At 52.8% G+C, this 9,604-nt stretch overlaps 1 long non-coding RNA gene across 1 annotated transcript; it reads left to right on the forward strand.

The window, feature by feature from the left end:
- Positions 1–4,906: 4,906 nt before the first annotated feature.
- On the forward strand, positions 4,907–9,367 carry LOC115522239. The gene is made up of 2 exons (XR_003971298.1): positions 4,907–4,996; positions 7,042–9,367. It is a non-coding gene; the product is annotated as an uncharacterized LOC115522239 (long non-coding RNA).
- Positions 9,368–9,604: the final 237 nt, after the last annotated feature.

The raw sequence follows: 9,604 nt of genomic DNA on the forward strand, positions 1-9,604 counted from the left end.
TTCTGTCACGTAAGGTAAGATTCATAGATTTGGGGGTTAGGACACAGCCCTCTTTAAGGGGTCAGTCTTCTATCTGCCGCGGTGTTCCAGAAACAAGAGTTAGAATACGCGATTTTGTGGACACACAGCATCGCCCTGTCTCGTCCTTGCTCACGCAGCCCCTCTTGAGCAGTAGATGAGCTCTGAAAGGGCAGGAGGAGGCCGTGAGCCTCTCTGCCCAGCAGGTGCCTGGCGCATAGCAGAGGCCTGGGAAAGTTTGCAGGAAGGGAGAGAGGAAGGAAAATATGAATGAATGTGGCAAGACCAAGAGGTGTGTGAGAACAGAAAAAGCAAGAGAAAAAGTAGGCAGACAGTAATGAATCTAGGGGTGATCACAGCATGCAATTTGGGGAGCAAATTGCCCTGTAGTGGAGGGCTCAGAGGGAAGCGGAGGAATGGTGAGGAATGTGGGCGGGAGAAGTTAGGAAAGAAAGGGTGGGAGGAGGCAGGAGACAGAAGGCCCCGGTCTCAGCCAGGCACGGTGCTAGGGGCTCTAAGACAGCATTGCGACAGGTCTCCACAACAACCTTGCGTGCCGCTCCGGGGAGACAGGGAAATGGGGACTCAGGAAGGACACATCCCTGATCCAGGTTCACACGGCTGGACAGTGGCTGGGCAGGAATTTACAGCCCTGTTTGGCTGGTTCTGAAACCAGCTGCCATCCCAGGACACTCAGCTCCGTGCCAAGCTCTGCCACAAGTGCAGTGAGCTCAGTGTCCCCACCTCTTAAGGTCTCAGGCCCTTTATCTGTAAAACGAAGAGGTCGGTCTGGGGGACCTTCGAGCTCCCTTTCAGCTCCAGCCTCCTGGGGTCCTTGGGCAGATCTGGTTCATCAGGACCAGCTCCCAGGAGGGATCGGGGGTCTGAATTTCTTCCCGCTGACAACAGACATACAGTTCCTTTTGTGTTGCCAAGAGACAATCCAGGGCAAGGAGGGAGAGGCCCATGGCAGAGATGACTCCATGCCCCAAAAATGAGAATCACAGCAGCCCACAAGATTGTGCAAGCTGCCCGGGATGCTGCCAGTCGGCCCTGGCCTGGAGGAGGGCTGTTTACACTCCCCGACTTTGTGCTGGCAGTTAACTCTGTGGCTGAGTGCACAGCCCTTAGAGCTGCCCGGGAGCATCTGTGTGGGGACAACAGAGATGGGCCTCACCAGGCCCTTTAACCCAGATACCAGACACCTGTTCATTCATTCGTTCATCCGTTCATTCATTCATTCATTCATATACCCGTTCATTCCCTGGGCATTTGCCAGGCGTTGTGCAAGGACTGGGGACATGGAGGTAAATAAGACAATGTCTTGATGAGTCTCCAGGACCTGAGAACCTCGAAGGAGAGTGAGGCACTAAATATAGATAATGACCCTCCCAGCAAGGTTGGTGCAATAGTAAAGGTATGTGCCTGGAGGTCAGGGAACGTAGGGCAGGGGACTTTGGTATCTTTCTATGGAAAATATTTAACTAATGGTTTAAAAAAATCAAAACAAGATAATAACTTTATACTCAATTACCTTTAAAAACATTTTTTTCTCATGAATGTAGATAGGTGAGAATGTCACATTCAGTTTTATTTAAATTCCACCTGAGGCCTGATCAAGGAAAATCAACCTCAGTCATTTTGAGATCTTGCTGTCTGCTAGGGCCGTGCAAAGGTCCTGGGGTCTGTAGCTACTCATCCTCCCAGAGGGCATGCTCTTTGATATCCAGTGGCTGCTACTGTACGTCAGGCTGGAAGCTCAGGACCCTGGGCTACGGCTGTCACTCCAGTCTTCTTGGACAGTGAGCTTTGGGAAATCACAGCCATGTCCTGGGGTGTGGCCATGTGGTGGGTGGGGGGGGGGTTTGAGGTCCCACCTCTGGGACTCGAGGCCCCTTTGCAGGTGTTAGGAACCTTCCCCCTTCTTTCTTTCAACTCCTCCCCTTTACTGGAAGGAACTGTTTTACTGGGACAGCCTGCATGTTTTCTCTCTTGATCTTTCTTTTTCACAAAAACAAAACAACCAAAATCAACAAACAAAAAACAGGGAAAAAATGTTCCCTTCAAGCAGCTTTGTAGGACCCAAGGTTGGGTCCTCCAATGCCCCTGGGACTAGGGAGTCAGGAGGGGTCTGGCTACAAACCTGGGACACTGAGAGGGAAACTTCAAGGGAGAAAACACAAAACTGTATTGCAATCAATTATCTCTCTTGCACAGGTATCTGTCTACTTTTATTTATCATTTCTTTAGGATGTATTTCTAAACAGCAAGCCAAAAGATCAGCACATTCTAAAGAATATTTTTCAAGTTGCTTTTCTAAAGGCTTACACACCAATTCACCGTCCCACCAGCTGTGTGCAAACATTACCTGTTTCGCTGCCCCAACACCAGTGTCAAATATTAAGGTGTTTCCTTTTCATCTTTGACAACTTTATAAATGAATTGCATTTCTTTGACCATTCATGTCACTCACTGATTTTAGAAGTATAATTTTATTTTCGACGCTTCTTTTAAAGAAAGCAATTTCTGGGCAAGTGTGGGTGGACGGACCCTAGGGGTGCCATAGATCTTCCTAATGTCACTTCTCATGTGTCCTCACACATGTCTTACCTCGTCTGGGACATCTTCCCCACCTTGTCTGACTGTGAAATTCCAGCTGGTGTCTCCAGACCCTACATACACCTCTCCACCTCCAGAAACTTTCCCAGGTCTCCCCAAGGAGTGCAGGACCCTCTTCCCATGGGTGTCCCTAGAGCCTGGTTCATCCCTGGGCTCTTACATCCACTACTGTGTGTAACATGGGCCTGCGTTGTGGGCCTCACGGGGCCTCAGTTTCCTCTGTAACAGGTAGAATCATGCCTGTTGCTTGAGGTTGGAGTGAGCAAGAGAGTGGATAAGGTCTAGAAAGTATCCCGCAAGCGCTTGGCACTTGGTATATATTCGGTGAATTTTAGCTATTATACTGTTATTATTACTATTACGATTCTCCTTCTGTCTCTGAAAGGCAAAGGAGTGGCTTTTATCTCTGCATCTTTGGTTGCTGGCCCAGAATGTCAAAGGAAATCAATCAAAGTGCTTATTGAGTAAGCATTTCACTGCCCTGGGCACCGGCTTGCCGCGGTACGACTGGGGTGTGAGTAGAACCATCTCCTCTGGAAGGCAACTGATTAGATGGTTGGACAGGGTCCCTTTGACCCACGTAGCCTGCCCACCCTCACCTGCTCCTGTTGGAGGCTGGGGAAGTGCATTCAGGAATTTGCATTCCCGCCATCTTGTTCCAGGAGTGGGCACGTGACCCACTTCTGGCCAATGAGACATCAGCAGGGAGCTCGTGGGAGACCTACTTTCCTGATGGAGCTGAGGCAGCCATCTTGCCACCTTGAGGAGATGAGTAGGTTTTTACATGCTAAGGGTGATGTGTAGAAAGCTGGAAAGACACCAGTCTTTGTTGGCATCACCAGCAGTTAGCCAAGACCAGCAACCACCCATGTCCAGAATTCTTAATATGTTAGAAAAAGAAACCTCCATTTGTTTAAGCTACAGTAAATTGAGTTTGCTGTTCCTTGAAGCCAAAGCTTCTGATACCTATAAACTTGCTTTAAGATGTTCACCAAATAGTACATCCTTTTCCTGCTTTTTCTTCTCGTTCCTTCCTTCCCTTTAAAAAGGAAACCTGAGGAACCCCGGGAGACACCACCTGCTTCACCTAAACATCTCTCACCTTCTCTACCCCAAAGAGGAGCTGATAGTCGCAGAAGCCCTGAATGCCGAGATGAGGCACACACAGCCTGTAGGGACAGCCAAGAGAGGTGGCTGGGAAGGCACCGGCTGGTCACCCAGGGCTCACCCTGTGGGAGGATCCACCCCACCCAGCTCCCCACTACCCGAGGGAAAGGGCAGCCTCTGGCGGCATCCAAATAAGGCGTGATGGGGCTCCCATCCCATGGGTCTTTAACTCATCCAGATTCCCCCCCACCCCCACCCAAGCTCCTTGCAAGGAGTAAAGCCTGCCTTTACTAAGCCCCAGGAACTGATATTAATTGAGCATCTACTCTGTGCCAGGTTCTTTTCATTTCAAGGAGAGCCCTTTGACACAGGACTTGTCTATCTATTTGTAAAGGAGGACACCAAAGGACATAAGGGTCAAATAGCTCTCCCAAGGTCACACCACCAGGAAGTGGGAGAATTTGGGTCCCCTCCCAGAGATAACCCCACAATGTGATATGTTATTTCAGAGGCTTTTTTATCTTGTTTCGCATACAAGCGCTATTCAGTCCCAACTAACTGAGTGCCTTTGTCCCGACTCTGCCTACCCTCTCCCCGAACACTCTCCACACTCTGCTGGCGTCTCATTCCAGCTTCCAGACTCGGCTTTCTCTCTCTCTAATCGTAAGTCACCGCCACTTGTGGAGAGCTCATGGCAATATTTTGCAACAGCCTTAAGGGTCGGCTGTCTTCTTCATCCCTGCTTTCCAGATGGGGAAACTGAGGCTCAGAGAGGGGCAGCTGCTGGCCTCTGCCAACAGCCAGTAAGGGAGTGGCCAGGACACCGCGCCGGCTCTGCCAGGGACAGCGTCCACAGAAGGCCTGGGGACAGGCCACAGGGGTTGTATCCAGGTGAAGGTCAGGCCTCCCAAAACGCCCCGTCTGGCCCCTTCTCTCCTCCCCCACGCTTGGCCCTGCAAATTGGCTTTGACCTTTCTCGCCCCTGCCTTTGAGCTTCTCCGCATTCAACGGGAAACCACAAAGGGAGAAAGAGGGCGGGCTCGAGGGAGGGGCTCCTCCCGCCCGGGCCCCGGGGCCACGCCCCCGCAGGCGCACGAGGCCTCCAGGATCTGTTTGCACAGTTGGGGCGCTTGCCTCCGCACCCCACCTCCGGAAGAAAAGCACCACGAGGTCATCTGTTTACTCTGGGATTAGCGGCTCCCAGCGGGAGCTCTTTTCCTCGGAGATGAAAAGAAAGCGGACAATCTGTCAGGTAAACAGGCGACATTGTTCCCCACGATGTCAGGGCCCCTTTGTGGGCCGGCCTTTGAGGTCAGTGGCTCCCTCTTGCAGGGAGAGCGCTTACTCAAAGGAAATAAGAGGCCCTGGCTGTCGCGCAGGTCCCCTGCTGCAGTTTAAGTGGGGACAAAGGGCTCGGACAATTGGTGACTTTCCTACATAGCCCTCTCCGCACTTGCCTCTCCCTGTGGGTCGCTTGATGAGCCCAACAAGCCGGGCGTGGAGCCACTGTCACAGATGGAGAAACTGAGGCTGACGGCAGCTTCTCCCAAAACAGAAGAGTGCTCCTGGCATTCCGGGAGGTAGTGGCTGGAAGGAAAGCAGGACCTCACTCTTCAGAGGGGGGAAGCGGGGAGCAAGAGAATTGGTGGCACGTGATTTCTAGCCTAGGTGCCTCTCTGGTGGATGGGTGGGGGGGCACTTGGGAGCCATAACCGTCCCCACCAACAAACTGTTCAGTTTTACGGATCCTTGGACCACTTCAACAGCGACTGGGGTCGTGGTTGTGCCTGGTCCCTCTGCCATGTGTGTGACAAAGTATCATCTTTGGAAGAGGGAAAGTGCGGAGACCCCAGTCACACGCGTGTGTGTGCCTGGGAGTCAGGATGCCTGAGTTCGAGACGGGCTCTGGCCCCCATTTGTTCTGTGGCCTCAGGAAAGCCGCTTGCCCTCTCTGGGCTGCAGTTTTGTTGTCCATCAAACAAGACATAAGGTGCTCTCCGGGGGCCCTTCCTCTCGGACAGCAGGGACGTCTGGGGAGACCACAGGCCTCCATTTAGGAGAAGCAAACGGAGGAGGGTGAACAGCCCTTCCTGGAAGGAGGGGGCCGTTTGAACCCCATGCCCACCTCTGACACTCAGAAGGCCCGTGAGGCAGTGGGAGCCGCAGTGGCAATGCTCCAGGCAGGGTCCGGCCAGGGGAAGAGAGCACTGTCGAGGTGATAAGACCACAGGCCTAAGGACACTCTGACCGGATCCAGTTCCGAGCCTGTCACTCACTCACTCACTCACTCACCAGAAGCCCAACATCAGGCAAGTGACTCAGCATCCCAGCCTATGAACTGGCACCCATGGGGCCTCCCCACCCCCAACCCTGCCCTGCCTGGGTCTCCTGGATGGAGAGGTCCCGGGTGAGCAGGAACCGCGGCTGTCCGTGATGCTGCCGCCACCATTAGGTCCTGTCCACCTTCAGGCCTCCCTCTCCCAGACGCTCCCGCCATTGGCCTGCCCCAGGAGGAGACTCGTCCTCTGTGCTGTCCAGACGCCAGCCTGCAGGGGACAGGGCCACAGCATAGAATCATCTAATTATTCTCCTAAAGTACAGGAAGAGCTGAAAGAAGGCCGGGTGGAAAAGGGCCCAGGGCACTGGCCTGATGGAGCAGGCATCTACCAACCACAAAACTGCCTCTGGGAGGAACCCAGGCGCCACCTGGACCTCAGTGGGTCTCTTGAGGGCACCTGCGGACCGGACATGTGTCCAGTCTCCCACTCCCGGCCAGGCACCAGCTCTCAAGTGACCCTGAGCCCAATATTCGCCAGCAGGAGGGAAACCGGAGGCCAGAATGTTCTCACCTACTATTCCAGGATCCGGAGCCAGTCCCTGGAGACCCGGAGGGAGAGGGGTTACCAGGACGGAGCTCAGCCTCTCTTCTGAGGCTTCCCAGGACTGAGTGAGGGCTAGCTCACGGGGCTGTCTCTCCTAGGTCCCCAGCAGAGCTGTGTATGAGGTCTGTGGCCCTGGGCAAGTGACTTGCTTTCTCTGAGGCTCATCTCACCATATAGATGGGCATTGGAGGGAATGGGCCTTTTGCTTGAGGAGACCCAGGCCTTCCATCCACCCTTCTCTGCTTCTTAACTCCTAGAAACAAGGTCAAGACCAGCCCCCAATGACCAGGGTTTTCGAGAATCCTAATGTTTTGGCGGGGACTCAGACGCAGGTGCCAGAGAAGGAGTTTCTAGCTGGGCTCAGAGATACATTGCAAACACCATTCATCCTCACTTTCCTTTTTCTCTTTTAAAGGTTGCCCTAGGGATCTGTTTTTAATTGGATTCAACTGGATAAACGTGGTCCAAAGACTTTTCTGTGACGTGGATCCCCCTGGACCCTGCTCCCACATTGGTGTCTACCACCTTACGAGGCAGCTAATTGCATCGGCCCGATATTTCTGACTTCTAGAAAGTGCTGCACCTAACCAGACATTTGCCCGTCTTCCTGTAGCTTCTACCTGTGAGCCATATTCTGGCCACCCAGCGCTGTGCGTCCCCTGTGCGTGCGGGAGGTGGGAGGGAAGGGTCCGGTCAGACCAACTGGGGTTTGCATGCTAGTATCTCCACTTACCAGCTGAGTGACCCTGCCCACGTGATTAACCTTCCTGTGCCTCAGTTCCCTCATCTGTAAAGTGGGGTAAGAGTCACTGCAGAGGACTGTTATGGGACACGGCTGAGACGATAGCAGGAAAGCTTTTAGCTCAGGGCCCAGCACCACAGTAATTATTTGCCATTACGACTGTTATTTCTTCATTCGTATCTGCAGCGCCTTGAAAATAACCGAGGGCTCCCCTCATAACACCCTCACCTCGCTACCGACTCATCTTCCTCAGACCGAACATATGCAGCCCTTCCACACGGTTGTCACCCCGTGGCTGGGTCTTAAGACTCCGACACCCAGGCCAGCTTCACCCACATCCCCAAAAGGGAAAACTTGGAGAAGGAGCAGGCCTCTTCTGATTTTTAAAGACTAACCAGTAGAAATGGGAGAAGCTTGAGCACAGCTCAGAATAATGAACTGTTGTCCTTGCTGAGATTAGATTAGAGCTGTCCAAAGGTGGGAAGAGCTGTCTCTGGAGGGAGTGAGCTCCCCATCCCTGGGGGTATTCAAGGTGGATGACCATCTACCAGAGATGTTATAGAAGAGATTCCCGCACTGAGTGGGAAATTGAAGTAAATGACATCAAATATAAGTTCATCACGATGAAGATACAAGAAATGCATCCTTTATTCGTTCAGCCAGTGTTGACTGTTGAGCACCTAGCTATGACTGCCTCTGTGCTGGCTACTCTCCTGGGTGCACAGTTCACACTAAGAGAAGGACCTTAAATCGGGAAGCACTTCATGAAAACGGGGTTGCTTTGAAGGTGCTCCTTGCCTCCACTTTTGCATCTGTAAAATGGGTGGGGCTGTAACAGCGCTTACCTCCCAGGCCCGGCCTCCAGACACCCTAGTGGCCTGGAACCGTCCTCGTTGTTAGTATCGTCAGGATGATGACTGTTCCCCAAATCTAGGGAATGTTTTCCTTTTTTTCACAGAAGACTCAAACCATTCGGTATGTATTAAATCAGGTCCCAAAAATCCGGCCCAGCCAAGAGCCTCACCCAGGGCAGCCGGGACTGGCTGGGACTGGAACTGGAGAACGACATCACACCAGTTCTTGGACCACATCCAAAGCCAGCCGCGCGGCAGAGACATGAGGTTTGCTGAACGTACATTATTTGCTACCATCATTTCTCAGGAATGGTATCCAAGGGCCAAACAAAGCCATTTTTCTCTGAAGCGGCTTAATTGCTTTGTAGGGGAAAGGGTGGTTCTAACTCTGAATCCAACTGGGCACTTCAAACTCATAAGCCCTTCAGAAAATCTGATGTCAGCTGATTGCTTGCTCCTTCTTCCTCGTATTTCAGGTCACGTGGTCCTCACCTGCTGCCTGAACTGGGCCCAATAGGGGTCACAGCCAAGAGGACTTAGATCAGATCTGGCTCTGCGTGTGGTCCTTGGGTTCGGGTAATGGGCCGGCACTCGGACTTCTGGTGAGGTTTTGGGTCCTTCTAAGGCAAGGCCAGAAGAGCTTGGGCTCCAAAGTCAGGCCACTGGGCTCCTGGTCCTGGCCCTGCCACTCACCACCTGCGTGACCTTATGCAGATTACTTAACTTTCCCAAGCCTCTATTTCCTCGTCTGTGAATTGGCACCAATAAGTCCTACCTTTGAAGAACTGGGAAGACTCAGTGAGACCACCCCGAAGGCCCGGAGCACAGAAGACCCACAGAACTGCCACTCCCCTTCCCAGAGCTTCATAAAGCAGTGTTGTGCTTTCCACCTGCTGGATGCTGTTTTGTGTGTGTCGGGAAACGCGGGAGCCTGAACACGCCCCAAGAGGACCCAGAAGAAAGGAGCAGGACCGAACTGAAGGCTAGGGCCTGGGGAAGCCGGTTTTGGGGGAAGGAGGAAGAAGGAGCTTCCCTGCTGTGCACTTGACCTTGCAAGAGTTTTTTAAGAACCTTCCAGAGACTGCAGGGGGAGAATCTGAACTCTTGCCTGAGGAGAAGTCTCAGAATGAGTGGCCAAAAGAGTGGGCAAGTGAATCACCGAAGATGTATGCCACCGAGGATGGGCAGAGACTGCCTGGGAGACCCAGCAAGGTTTGGGGCCCTACATGAGGACTGATCAGGACCAACTGTGATCAGCTCAGAGGTTCACTGTAAACAAGGGAGCCCCAGTCCATGCCCCTGGGAGCTTGGGACTCCGAGGCGAATTCCGTAGTCCGTCCTTGGTGAGTACCAGCATTACCTGGAGAACCAGTACAAATACA

The sequence above is a fragment of the Lynx canadensis genome, chromosome C1 (genome assembly GCF_007474595.2).
Source record: "Lynx canadensis isolate LIC74 chromosome C1, mLynCan4.pri.v2, whole genome shotgun sequence".
NCBI lineage: Eukaryota > Metazoa > Chordata > Mammalia > Carnivora > Felidae > Lynx > Lynx canadensis.